Source organism: Sceloporus occidentalis, unplaced genomic scaffold (assembly GCF_023333645.1).
Source record: "Sceloporus occidentalis isolate IW3139 unplaced genomic scaffold, rSceOcc1.0.p SCAF_21, whole genome shotgun sequence".
NCBI lineage: Eukaryota > Metazoa > Chordata > Lepidosauria > Squamata > Phrynosomatidae > Sceloporus > Sceloporus occidentalis.
In genome coordinates, this window is record NW_028317001.1 from 6176654 (window position 1) to 6191470 (window position 14817).

General features: G+C 43.5%; 1 pseudogene across 1 annotated transcript in view; it reads right to left on the reverse strand.

Annotated features, from left to right (window-relative positions):
* The window catches only part of LOC149301491 (uncharacterized), a 184074-nt pseudogene that overhangs the window by 68194 nt on the left and 101063 nt on the right, over positions 1-14817 (reverse strand). Inside the window, exons 6-7 of the transcript XR_016272239.1 lie at positions 14663-14673; positions 11598-12458 (exon numbers count right to left, since the gene is read on the reverse strand). The product of XR_016272239.1 is annotated as an uncharacterized LOC149301491 (transcript). The remainder of the gene's footprint in view (positions 1-11597; positions 12459-14662; positions 14674-14817) is intronic.

Sequence of the window (14817 nt, forward strand, 5' to 3'; positions counted from 1 at the left end):
CCTGGCAATCCCTGCACATGCTGAGGAAGGGCCTTCGAGGGGGATGTTGTGGTCAGCCAGGACCAAAAGCCTAAGCAACTCCAGCAGCAGCTCAGAGGCCAGTTGTGTCAGCTTGGCTAGGGAGTCTGTTAAGGAACAGGGAGGACAGTAAACTAACAGATTCCCCAGACTTTCCTAGTCTTTAAACTGAAGTAAATACATTCAATGTGGTCAATCATACGGATAGGTATCCTGATCAAGGCAAGATTGTCTTTATGGACCAAAGGCACTCCCCTTACCTGTTCATTGACAGAGAACCCGGCTGGAAAGGCCTGATCCCAGGTGGCTGAGCTATCATCACCCAGCCAGGTCTCTGTGAAACAAGCCAGGTCAGCCTCTTGGTCCAGAAGGAGATCATGGACTATCTGCGTTTTAGTTTTGACTGACCTGGCATTAAACAAGAGCAGGGGAAGGTTCTGTGGTTGGTTTGGTATGCTCTCCAGCCCTTTTGGGGTAGCAGGGTGAATGGGAGAGAGATATCTGTCAGGGTCCTAATTGCAGCCCCTCTTGCAACACAAAAAGCAAACAGCTTTTATTGAAGAAGTAGATACATGTGATAGAAGTGACTTTTTTGTCAGGAATTAAAGAATTAAACATATCCCTTTTATAACCATATGAATCCACCCCACTTCATTTACCAATGAAGCTAATTAACTGGATAGCCCTTTCCCGCACAGCGTTCTCCCGCCCTTTTCTGCGCAGTGTCCTCCCATCCGGGATTCTGGCAGCTTCCCTAAAACCAATTAAGCTCTCGTGCCTTTTCTCAACCACTGCATCTGTGGCCGTGGACCACAGAACTCAGCCACACAACGGTTTTCATTAACATTTTGACTTAACAATATATATAGCTATCTATAATATAAAACCCTATCACTCTCCACATAATATGATACCATGTGAAAATATAATAAGCACAAACCCATAGCAACATAATGTAATATAAAAATATCCATAACTCTCTATGTTTCCCCTCCTTTTACAGAGACCAGTGTTTTAAACTCAAGCCTCTGTTAGAAGGGGGATTCCCACACATTCCAATCCTAGCAAAGAAGCACATTCTTTAGCCATGATCTCTCTACCTCTTTCTAGTATCTTCTATTAAAGCACATATTAAAACATATTATTTTAACCCACCATAAATCCCATCTATCTTAATTCTACTCTAAACCTAAACCTATAACCCTTATGGCATGAATCCCTAAATGAATAAATGCATGACATATTGTGACTTCAGTCTGATGCTCCTTACCTGAATAATTGAGACAGTACTATTGTGACTTCATGGTGGTGCTCTTTACCTGAAGGATTCAGAGTGGCCCATTGTGACTTCATGCTGATGTTCTTTGCCTGAAGGATTGAGACGTGCGAAATTTCACTTCAGACTTGTGCTGTATACCTGAAGGATTGAGACTGACCCATTGCAACTTCAGAATCATTCTCCTTGCCTGAAGGACTGAGACAGGACCGTTGTGATTTGATACAGATGCTCCTTTCCTGAAGGATTGAAACTGGCCCATTGTGATCTCAGCCTGAGGTTCCTTGCCTGAAGAATTGAGATGGTACTATTATGACTTCATGGTGCTGCTCTTTACCTGAAGGATTTATACTGAACCATTGCAACCTCAGGCTGATGTTACTTGCCTGAAGCATTGAGACAGGAGAATTGTCACTTCAGACTGGTGCTGTACACCTGAAGGATTGAAACTGGCCCATTGCATGTCAAAACTAGTGTATAAGATTTGCAGCTGTAGACTGGTTATCAAGGAGGAGTGAAGCTGGCTTGGGAACACTGCTCTTCAAGGTAAGGCTGTCTGGGAGAAGGGAAGGGGAAGTATACACAACTTTGGTATCTATGCACCCTCCGCTTGTGTTGCTTTAGCTTGGGAATTGGGGGCTGGCTTAGGGAGGGGTTCAGTGGGTTAAGAAGGGAGCAAGTGCCTTTGGACTTCAGACTTTGCAAAAAGGTGTTAATGGATGTTTCTGCCTGGATTTCTTTTCTTTCAAATGAGTTTTATTTTTTGAGCACAGGAATGACTCCAGATATCACAGTTTGCAAAGTCTCACAGTTTTAACTCCAATGGAGACCCAGGAACAAGAAGAGTTTCTGGAGATCCCAGAGGTGGAGGAGCAGGTGCCTTCTTCAGAGGAACTAGGGCCAAGCCCAAGGCTGGGAAACCTCCTGAAGATCACACCATCCAGGCCACCACTGGAGGATTTGGGTTTCCGGCTCCAGAATGGGGAAAGGAAGGCTGTCGGGGGTCAGAGTGACAGCCTGGGAGCTGGCAGTGGGGGAGTCGCTTGATAGCCGCCCCAGGATAGAAGAACCTCAGGTAGACGTTTATCGAATGGAGGAAGACATAAAGGAATTAAAGGACCTTATGGAGTGGATGGTGCCCAAGTTAAAGATGCGGAGGAGGAAGATGTCAGAGGCGAACCAAGGACAGCTGATGCTCCTTGCCTGAAGCATTGGGACTCTCCCTTTGTGATCTCAGGCTGACTTTCATGGATGAGAAAGCTGGGCCAAGTCCATGACATACAATGGCCCAGTGAAACAATGTTCATGTTGTAGGAGCCAATGTTGCCTAGTGGTTTGAGCATAGTGGAACTATGACTTTGGTGATCAGGGTTTGAATCTCAGCTCCAACATAGAAACTCGCAGGATGACTGGGTCACACTCTCTCAGCCTTAGGAAAAGGCAATGGGAAACATTAAATATAGACATTTAAATATTGTGATTGCTATGGTTGTTGTTGTTATTGCTGTATATCTATACATTATGATTTTATGTAGATTATTCTTAGAAAAAAATAAAAAATAGACCTATTAAAATCAGTAAGACACATGAGTCTTACCCATCCCTCCTCCTATTGACATCTTTGGGAGTGATGAACCTGGGGCCAACCCTAAGACTCCAGTTCTAGCCCCATTTTCTGGAAATAGCGCCAGATCGGGGCCACGACAAACACGCTGCTTTTTGCAACTCCTTTTTGCACTATGCACTATGATAAGGCTACACTGTGGCCCTGATCTGGCCTTTCCATGGTGCAAAAGGGAGCTCCTTTCTGCGCCGGGGAAAAAGTGCCATATCCGCCAACAGTATGGCTTTTCTGCACTCTTTTCGCACTGTGTCATCTGGATGTAGTGCTAGAGGAAAGCCGTGATGTCACCTGCGATGTGGTGCAGTGTGCAGCATCACACCGGCATGTGGGAAGAGTCAGCAATGCGCTGTGCACATGCCATCTTCACCTTCATGCCGGCTAAGGATGCTGGTCTCTATGCCCCAAAAGGCCCAGTGAACTGTCTTAGTCTTTCAGCATTCACAAGATTCTCTCTTTGAGGGTTTGGAGGTGAGACTAATAATAGTAATAATAATAATAATAATAATAATAATATCAATGATTAATATCCTTTCCAACGGATTTGTTTTGAATTTTAGGGCAGGTTCAGGTTTGATTTGCCCTTAGCGCTGTTGAATTGTATTTTCGGTGGTCTGTGAAATGTGCATAAATGTGTGCACATAAAATCACTTTGTATTTTCTGCCGGTGTAGAAAGAACCAAGATGCTTCCAAAGGAAGGGACAAAAGAGAAAGGACCCTCAATTCTTCCTTTGTGGAAGAAACTGGAGGAAAGAAGACCTCCGGACAGGTTAGTGTCCAGACCTCCTTTTTTGTGGTGGAGCCATTGGGAATTTGACTGACTAGGATGCAATGGGGCTGTTATTTACAATCCTCTGTCTTTCAGCAAAGGCTATTTTCTATTGCAGATTACCTTTTGAGATGCGGCAGTGTTCTTCACAGAGGAGGAATGGCCACTCTTGAGTCCAAAGCAGAAATTTCTGTACAACGAGGTGATGATGGAAACCTATGAAAATGTGTCCTCTGTGGGTAAGGACCCATTGTCCTTCCTATAGAATGGGGGCAAGTGCTCTAGGATGTTACATTGCAGGCAACACTGGTTCCAGTTTAATTTTTATAGCAACATCCTGGGAAATCATGGAATTTGTAGTCTGTAGTTTCTAGAACTGCCCAGATTACACCGGTTCTTAAATCCCTCCACTGGCTGCCCATTAGTGTCTGGGCAAGATACAAGGTGTTGGTTGTAACCTTTAAAGCCCTACATGGCTTGGGTCCAGACTACTTTCAGGAGAGCCTTCTTCCACACAATCCTCCCTGCACTAGAAAAAAGTCTCCTAAAGCCTAAGAAGACTAGATTGGCTTCAACAACCCAGAGGACCTTTTCTTCTGCCTCTCCTAGGCTTTGGAATGACCTTCCGGAAGAGATCCATCACATCACCACCTTAGAAGCCTTTAAAAAGGCTGTTAAGATGGATCTCTTTTGGCAGGCCTTTCCAGATTAGGGCTTTTCACTGTCACTGACACTGTTACTGATACCGATACCCCAGCTACCCTGCATAGATAGAAGTTCTCCCCTCAGCCTCTCCACCCAATCTAGTCTTCACATGTGGTTTAAAGAATAAAAGAGGTAGGAAGGAGAAAGATGTAGATGGAAGAAGTAGATGGTAATAATAAGAACAAAAATAAGAACAAGTGTGATGTATGTTTGAATTGTAATTTTATTGATTGTATGGTTGTTTATTCTGAAAATAAAAAGCATTTGAACATTATTTATAGTTTGACCTCAGTATCTGCTGAGGTTTGGTTTCAGGACCCCACTTAGTAACCAAAATCCGTGGATGTTCAAGTCCTATTACAAACAATGGGGTTGTAGTATGATGAGCCTTACATAAAATGGCAAAATTAAGGTTGGGTTTTTGGGGATATATTGAGATGCAGAATCTGTGGATCCTGAGAGCTGACTATGAAAGGTTAAAAAGCAGTTGAAATCATCCTATTAAGAGAAAGGTAACCCATGTAATTGGACTCATGGAGAAGTGGTCAGATGGAACCAAGGAGAATGTGTTTCTTTGGTTGGTTTCCCTGGAAAGAACTGGGAATCTTGGCCAAGGTGGGAGTTGAGTCAGTTGAGGCTGAGAGAAGGAGGAGAGACCTCAGGACAAGAGCATTTCTCTGGGTTAGTTTGCCTGTTTCCTATTTTATGTCAGTGTTTTGAGTACTGTCTTTCTTACAGGGGAACCTACTCCTGCTTTGTGAAGGCATCACAAGTTGGACTGGTTGATCTCACCTGAAAGCATCCTTCTTATTCATTCATTCCTATTGTACTTTCTTTGGACTGTATGGTTGTGTTATTTATTACATTTCATCCCACCTTTCTCCCATGGATGAGTCTCAAGGTGGCTTAGGATACAAAATAAAGAATGAACAAAAGCATTTCTTTAAAAAGAACACATATTAGTAAAATAAGGATACTGCTATTCCTTCGGTTGGAAGTTTGTTCTCCAAGATCTGCAAGGGATAATCTACAAATGTTAACTGGGAGGAAAAGAGGACATTGGAGGACAATGGCTTGGAGTTATATGACATAGACAGTAGTGAATGGAGACTTCCATGTTAGTGGATTGGTGAATCTGCTCTGTCTTTTAGTCTGAGCTCTCTCTGCTGCTGACTCTATTTTGGAAATGGGCTCCAGCCCCATGGATGAAAACCTGGAGGAAATTCAATGCCCCAATAATATGGAAGTCACAGTCTGACAAAGTTTACATGAACTGTGTGAAATGTGGTTTTTGTTTTGCTGTTGTCCGCCCTAAATTTCCCATCTCCACTAAATGAACCCAAGATCAAACAAGAAGAGAGAAGGAGAAAACTGTGTCTCCTTCCACTTTCTCAACCCCATTTAGAAATGTATGGACCTCTTCCATGGCAATGCTTAGACACAGCTTTGCTCCTTAAAACACACAAGGCTTGTAATCTTTCACAGAAGACATATTATTTGGGAGGCAGTTCAAGAAAAATCCTACCAGGAAGGTGCCCTCAATTTCTTTTCTAGGCATAGAGGCTGGTGGGCTTTTTCATCCACAGTTTTATGGTGGAGGTGGCCTATGACAAACCTCCTTTGAACACAAACAAATGAAGAACTGCCTTCAACTTGACCACTAGCGAACCTGTTAAAGGTTTACATGATGAAGAGAGTTCTTCCTGATATATCCTATGATGCTTCTTCTGAGTTTCACTTAATTTGCTCAGGTAAAATTGTATTTATTTATTAGACTGTTATTATCTTTTTTAAAAAAAATCTTCTCCAAAGGACTTGGAAAGAAGAAAGGTCCCTCCACAAAATTGTCTGGCCTTAAGATGAATGAGAAAGGCATCATGCGAAATGGAGAAGAGACGGCGATCCTGAACCAGACAATTCTTTCTGACCCAGAGGAAGGGAGCCAAGTGAGTCTGGGACACTTTTATGCAAGAGGTTCTTGGCCTTAGGAGAAAAGCCGCAATATGGAAAAGGGGCACCAGCTCCTCTTTCTACTCTTTGCTCAAATGGACAGGTTTTCTCTGACCTACGGAGTCAAAGCAGCCCATTTGGATGTTGAATGCGGATTGGAGGATGACTCACATTTTCCTCTGGGATCTTACTGGCATGGCTACAGGAACATGGATCTCATAGAATCAGATGACGACCTGGAACTAACTGACAAGGTACAGAAGAAGCCTATGCACTTTCCATGTGTTTTAGAGTTGGGCAGCGTGTTCACATCTGGCTGTCTTGCAAAGAGAGTTAGTTATTCCTCCCCACTGAGAATTTATCCTTAAAGTAACGGAGGTCAGGGCAGGAGAACATTAAATCCACCCAAACTTTTTACTGAACTCTCTTCCCTCCAATAAATTCAATGCTTCAGACAGTCACGATTAAAACCAACGTTATGTCATTTAGGTATATTTTCATGTTTAAAATATTTTGTAGTGGTTTTCCCTTAGGGCTTGGGAAGCTGTGTATTTTATCCTCCTTTTCGAAGTTAACTCCCATTCTTCCATCTCAATATTGTGTCCTAGATTTCTTGGCCATTGAACCATGTTTTCTTTAACCACTTCAGACTCCATCTCATGTTTTAACAGGATTGTATACAATCTCCCCACAAGTGAACCTTTCCTGATAGCAAGCACATTTCCTAATATTTCTGTACTAATTATTTCTATTCCATATGTTTTCATATCCAACAAAAACCTCTCCCTTATTTGCCAGAAAATAAGCCAATTACATTGTTTACCTTCTTCTCTTATTTCCTCTAATGTTTTAAATTTAATCATATTGCCTTGCTTATTTATCAAATCATTGTATTATTATTGTTGTTGTTGTTGTTGTTGTGCTTCTCCAAACAGATCAAAGCAGCTAACAGTAAACACATCAGTAAAATACTGTAGCAACTTACCATTGTTGCTTCCAAAACCCTCCCAATTCCTTCCATCCAGAATAAAATACAATTAAATCTTAAGCAATTATTAAAACAATTATTAAAAATAGAGCAGGCATTTAGAGCAGTTGTTGAACAATTTATTAAATTAGTAGGAGATTGCTGTAATGTTAATCTGGAAAGCTCTGCTGGAAGATATACATCTTGATCGCCTTTTTAAAACCTTCATGACTGGTGATATATCAGATCTCTTCCGGAGGCTACTCCATAAACTGGGAGCAACAGAAGAGAAAGTCCTCTGGGTAACTGCATGGAGCCTTGTTATTGCTGGCTGCAGTAAGCTTTTACAAGAGGACCTCAGTGTGTGGGGCAGATTATATGGGAGAAGGCAATCCTGTAAATAAGCTGGACACAAGCCATGAAGGTTATAACCAAGATCTTGTACTGTCCCCAGAAATTAATGGGCAGCCAGTGAAGAGATGTTAGAATAAGTGTGATGTGGTCACCTCTAGATTTTCCAGTGACCTCTCTGATGCCATATTTTGGATTAGTTGAAGTTTCCGGACTTGATACAAGGGTAGCCCTATGTAGAGCACATTACAGAAGTCAAGACATGAGGTTACCGGCGCATGCACCATAGTTTGTAGGTCTTCGGGTTCCAGGAAGGGACGCAGTTGGCGTATCAACTGAAGCTGATAACAGGCACTCTTGGCCATCATCACATCTATCTGATCTGACAACTGGATAGATAGATCCAGGAGCACCCCCAAACTGCAAACACAGTCCTTTAGGGGAAGTGTGACTCCATCCAGGACCAGTTGACAGACCTCCATACCCAGATTAGGATCTCCAACAACACGCACCTCCGTCTTGTCTGGATTCAGTTTCAATCTCTTTTTCCTCATCCAGCCCATTGCTGCCTCAAGACATTCATTCAGAGGGGAGATGCCTTCTTTAGTTGACCCTGAGATATCTCTGGATGTCATGAGCATACAGATAGCACCCACCCCATGCCTCCAGATGAACTCTCTTGGCGGTTTCATGTAGATGTTGAATAGCATTGGGGATAGGATGGCGCCCTGAGGAACGCTGGATTTAAGCTCCCTTTTAGAGTAGCAACTGTCCCCAAGCATCTCCATCTGGAATCTGCTTGAGAAATAGGACCGGAACCATTGCAATGCATTGCCCCAATCCCCAATTCCCTCAGACGTTCCAGAAGGATGCCATGGTCAATAGTATCAAAAGCCACTGAGAGGTCCAAAAGCATCAATAGGGTCACACTTCTCCTGTCGATACTCAAGCGGAGATCATCTAAAGTGAGCATAGCAATCTTGACTTCATATCCCATCCTGAAGCCAATTTGAAAAGGGTCTAGACAATCTAATTCTTTCAAGACCACTTGGACTTGAAGAGCAACTGCCCTCTCAATCACCTTGTTTAGAAATGGAAGATGGGGGACCAGTCTGTAATTGTTCATGTCCAAGGGATCTAGGGAGGGCTTTTTCAGAAGCGGCTGTACCACCGCTTCTTTTAAGCAAGATGGAAAATAGCCCTCCCTAAGAGATGCATCTATGATATAGCTCAGGAGAGTCCTAAGTGCATCTCCTCCTTGGAGGACCAGCCATGAAGGGCAAGGGTCGAGGGGGCAAGTTGTCTTCTTCACACTTCCAAGGAGCTTGTCCCCATCCTCAGTGCTCACAGATTCAAATTGATCCAGTATGATCTTACTCACAAAGTCACTGGACACCTGACCTATAGCCTCTACAATTTGAATCAAATGTTTTTACTGTTTTCCTGTTTTTATACTATCATTGTTTAATCCAGTTTTTGTATTGGGATCGGGGCATAGGGATTGATTTCTCTTGGATTTTATTGTAACATCGATGTATTTTATTGTTGTAACCTGTCCTGTTTCTCCATGATCGGGCGGCCTAGAAATAAATCTATCATCATCATCATCATCATCATCATCATCATCATCATCATCATCATCATCATCATCATCATCTTATGCTGGCATCGTCGAAGTTGGTTCTTCTGTGAGAGATTTTATCTGCGAAATGATCATTCAAAGCATCACACTGAGCTGTGGTAGGCTCTAACAATGCGTTCTGGGAGGTGGGTTTCTGGATCAGGTCCCAGATGCTCCCCTCCCCACTTCAGCAGTCCCTTTATGCTTCTCTTCCCTTGGCACTTTCCCTCCCTCCCTCCTTCCTTCCTTCTCATCCTTTAACCTACATCCCTTCAAGGGGGTCCAAGGCCCTTGCAGCATTTTCCCAGAACCAGGAGGGGGGGTAATCTTTCTGGGGCTCAGGGTCTTTCTGCTGGTCCTCCTTTGCAGGGTTGTTGTGAAGGAAAATCCAGATCCTGTGGGCCAATAAGCCTAGTTCTCAGGTTGCCAGGAGGGTGTCCCTCTCCCCAGAAGGGTCTTTGGGTTCCTCCGTCTGCCTTCTCTTGGCTGTGTCCTAAATTGGGGCTCTTCTCTCCCTCCCAGACAGAGCCCCCTCCCCGAGACCCCAGGGAAAACTCCTCCCACCCGAAAAATGTTGTTTCCAATGCTATCCTGTGTGATGCTCTTTATTTGGCACAAAATATTCTCCAAATGAGGCATCAGAATGGGGGGGGGGGGGTTTCTTTCCTCTGCCCCACTTTCCAGGAGGGAGAAGGCTCCCCAAAGCCCTTTTTACATTTGGATCCTGATCCCCTCCATGGCCATGTCTTTCTCCAAGGGTCCCTCCTGACGTCTTTTCTCATAATAACCCCCCAAGTACCTGGGCCCAAGGAATCCCCCGAGGAGGAGGCAGGAAAGGAAAGAGGGAGAGGAGGCCTGGCAGGCCCACTTCCTTTGAGGAAGAAGAGGGGCTTCCTTCCTTCTTATAACCCCCAGGGTCCCCAGAAGACCTTCCAGCCATTCCTCTAAACCAGTGATGGAGAACCTTTTACAGACCGAGTGCCCAAACTGCAACCCGGACCCCACTTATTTATTGCAAAGTGCCACGTCCCTCTGGCTTTCTAGTAAGAAACTCTGTCAAACTCTGTGCTAGGTCGATAGCATGTGTGCCCACAGAGAGGGCTCTGAGTGCCACCTCTGGCACACGTGCCATAGGTTCGCCATCACTGCTCTAAACGAACGAGGGTTGTCCCCCATTTCCATCCCTCAGAACAGACTGTGAGGGCAGCAATGCTTCAGGTAGGAGATTGCGCATGCGCACATACATCCAAAGGCCCCTTCTAATCATGCATACAGATCACCAGGGCTTTACTGCTGCTGTTGTTTATCCCACTGGCGGCCTTTGAGGGAAGGAAAGGAGTGCACCGGGATTTCAGCAGCCTCCCCTTCCTTCCTTCCTTCCTTCCTTCCTTCCTTCCTTCCTTCCTTCCCTCCCTCCCTCCTTCCTTCCTTCCTTCTTTTGAGGAGATTTTGAAGAGGCCACAATGGAGCCCAGGAAAGGCAGGAAAGGAAAGCTCTGCTTTGGAAATTGTCTCTCTGTGTATACTGTATATACACACATAGATAGATAGATAGATAGATAGATAGATAGATGATAGATAGAGATAGATAGATGTGTGTTTGTCTCTGCTGTTCTTATGGCTGGGAATGGAGCTGAGGACTGAGGAGCGAAGAAAGGGTCAGTTTTGTGCAAATTCACAACTTCTACGCATCAAAGAGTCCAGTGTGTTGAAATAGCAAAGAACTTTATTGAAAACACATAGTCAGAAAATCAGTATTTAAGCCAGAACTGCCCTCCCCAAGCCAAAGAATATATTGAAACCCCAAAACCTAAAACTCCACCTTCTACCAAACCTAGCCCCCACCTACAATTCCCACCATCTATCCCCACTATCACCCAGCCCCACTTTGCCTTCCTTCTCACACGCACAATCTCTCCCTGCCAAAGAAATTCCAAGAAGCTAGATCCCTTTCTGTTACTACCAGTCCCCAACTTTCTTCAGCCAACATCCCACAAATTCCGAATGCTATCATTGCTAATCTAGCTAGCTGCAACAAATCCTAGCCCCCCCCCATCTAAACTAACCTAAACCACGACCCATAATCCCCAGCCAAATTTATAACCCAAAGCAATTATCTATATTATAGAAATTAAAACCTAAACTTAAAACATAAATTTCAAACATAAAAAGACATATTGACAGAAAAACCTTACAAATAAAATCATAAGGGCCTTTTCTTAGCACCACTGGATTGAAAAAATTTTTTTTGTATTCCTTCTTTCCAAAAAAAAATGTTTGTTCACTGCTTAGATTTCTGTTGCTTCTCTCCTATGTTGCTTCTCTGGTGACTGAATAGGCCTGACCTCCGAGAAAAGCATTTTCCACACTGCTGGCATTTCTATGGCTTCTTTCCTGTGTGGACTCTCTGGTGTCTCACTAGGTTTGACTTCAAAGAAAAACCTTTCCCACAATGCTGGCATTTGTATGTCTTCTCTCCTGTGTGGACTCTCTGATGTATCACTAGGTCTGACTTCTGAGAAAAACCTTTGCCACAATGCTGGCATTTGTATGGCTTCTCTCCTGTGTGGGCTCTCTGATGTATCACTAGGTGTGACTTCCGAGAAAAACCTTTCCCACAATGCTGGCATTTGTATGGCTTCTCTCCTGTGTGGACTCTCTGATGTAACACTAGGCATGACTTTGAAAAAAAGCATTTCCCACAATGCTGGCATTTGTATGGCTTCTCTCCTGTGTGGACTCTCTGATGTCTCACTAGGTCTGACTTAGAAGAAAAACCTTTCCCACAATGCTGGCATCTGTATGGCTTCTCTCCTGTGTGGACTCTCTGATGTTTCACTAGGTCTGACTTCTGAGAAAAACCTTTCCCACAATGCTGGCATTTGTATGGCTTCTCTCCTGTGTGGACTCTCTGATGCCTCACTTGGACTGACTTGGAAGAAAAACATTTCCCACAACGCTGGCATTTGTATGGCTTCTCTCCTGTGTGGAATCTCTGATGTATCATTAGGATTGACTTCCGAGAGAAACATTTCCCACAACGCTGGCATTTGTATGGCTTCTCTCCTGTGTGGACTCTCTGATGTCTCACTAAGAGTGACTTCGCAGAAAAACGTTTTCCACAATGCTGGCATTTATGTGACTTCTCTCCTGTGTGGACTCTCTCTTGACTCACAAGTTCTTCTGTAAAGAAGGACAATGACAGATAAGTGAAAATCAGAGTTAAGAGAGGAGGGTGTTACCCCCAGATTTAGCCCCCATTTACCTTTCCCTATTTGACAGTAAATTAATAAAGTTGGTGTGAGTGACCCGAGCATGATCTTGTTCCAGATACCCTAAATCCATGAAACGATTGTATCCTTACTCATAGCAGCTAGCAAAGAAGAGACTGGATGGGGACTGCCTTGAGGGAATCTGTGGAAGGAAATAGTCAATGGACTGTTGAAAAAATATTCCATTAAAAATGTGCAAAATACTTTGATTGACAGTTGGCATCATTTCCTGTGAGACTGCCATAGAGTCAGAGCCCAAGGCATGATGCAAACCAACTGCAGAGGTCACTTCATGCTGTTTGGCTCCAGATGACTCACAGCCAATACAGTATACAGCTCACGTGCGAATCGGTGTGGATTGGATTGGTGTGTGAACAAGAGATGGTGAAGTTGATGGAAGTTGGAGAGGAGAGCTTGCAAATATTTGCATTATTAGGAGCAGGTAACTGTTGAAGTTGCCAGATATTGTGTAACTGTGATTATTTGTCGCAGAAATTTTTTGAAACTGATGCAGAAACAACCATGAAATATCATCCAGTTAGTCTGACATCAATACTAGGAAAGATTCTAGAGCAGATCATTAAACAGAGAGTCTGAACATCTAGAAAGCAATGCCATAACCACAAAAAGTCAACATGGGTTTCAGAGAAAGAAGTCATGCCAGACAAACCTGATCTCTTTTTTTTATAAAATTAACAGCTTGTTAGATGAAGGGAATGCTGTGGATATAGTATATCTTGATTTCAGTAAGGCCTTTGACAAAGTTCCCCATGACATTCTTGCAAACAAGCTTGTGAAATGTGGGCTTGACAAGGCAACTGTCACATGGATTTGTAATTGGTTGACCGGCCGAACCCAAAGGGTGCTCAAAAATGGCTCCTTTTCATCCTGGAGAGAAGTGACCAGTGGGGTCCTACAGGGCTCTGTCTTGGGCCCAGTGCTATTCAACATCTTTATCAATGACTTGGATGACAGAATTGGGAGCATACTTATCAAATTTGCAGATGGCATCAAATTAGGAGGAGTAGCTAATACTCCAGAGGGCAGGATCAAAATTCAAGATGACCTGAATGGACTAGAAAGCTGGGCCAAAGCTAATAAAATGAAATTCAACACGGAGAAATGTAAGATACTGCACTTAGGGCGGAAAAATGAAATGCACAGATATAGGATGGGCGACACCTGGCTGAATGAAACTATGAGTTAAAGAGATCTAGGAGTCCAAGTAGACCACAACTTGAAAATGAGTCAACAGTGCGACGCAGCAGCTGAAAAGGCCAATGCAATTTTAGGCTGCATCAAGAAAAGTATAGTGTCTAGATCAAAGGAAGTAACAGTGCCACTCTATTCTGCTTTGGTCAGGACCCACTTGGAATATTGTGTCCAGTTCTGGGCACCACAGTTTAAAAAGGATGTGGAGAAACTGGAGCATGTCCAAAGGAGAGCAACTAAAATGGTGAAGGAAGCCATGCCCTACGAGGAATGACTTAGGAAGCTGGGGATGTTTAGCCTAGAGAAGAGAAGGTTGTGATATGATGGCCCTGTTTAAATATTTGAAGGGATGTCATGTTGAGGAGGGAGCAAGCTTGTTTTCTGCTGCTCCAGAGCTTAGGACCCGGAACGATGGATGCAAGCTACAGCAAAAGAGATTCCACATCACCATTAGGAAGAACTTCCTGACAGTAAGGGCTGTCCGACAGTGGAACACACTCTTTCCTCGGAGTGTAGTGGAATCTCCCTCCTTGGAGGTCTTTAAGCAGAGGCTGGATGGCCATCTGTCAGGGATACTTTGATTTGGATTTCCTGCATGGCAGGGGATTGGACTGGATGGCTCTTGCGGTCTCTTGAAATAATTATGACATAGAATCAGTCTACTGTTTTAAGTCTATATTTCTCAAAGTTATTTGGGACAATTTTTACCTGCAAGGTTTAGGATTTCATTTTATGAATTGATGTTTATCCTTATTGCTAGGATGCAGTTTACGTATTGTGATGCTTTGTGATACTTGTTTTTACTTTGTTTGTTTTTTTAAGCTGGCCATGTGCCATAATAAATTATTCATTTATTCATTTGAATTATTTTGCAACTCAAGATAAAGAACCTCCAAGGACCTGAATGAAATCTACTGTGTCTGTGACTTATTTTTAAGTGTGGAAAGTGGTCAGTGTATTGCCAATACCTATATCTAGATATTTGCTTCCATACTCTGCCATGTTATTGTTGAGCTGCATCTGGGAGCGTCACCCTCAGATTGTAGTGTACATTG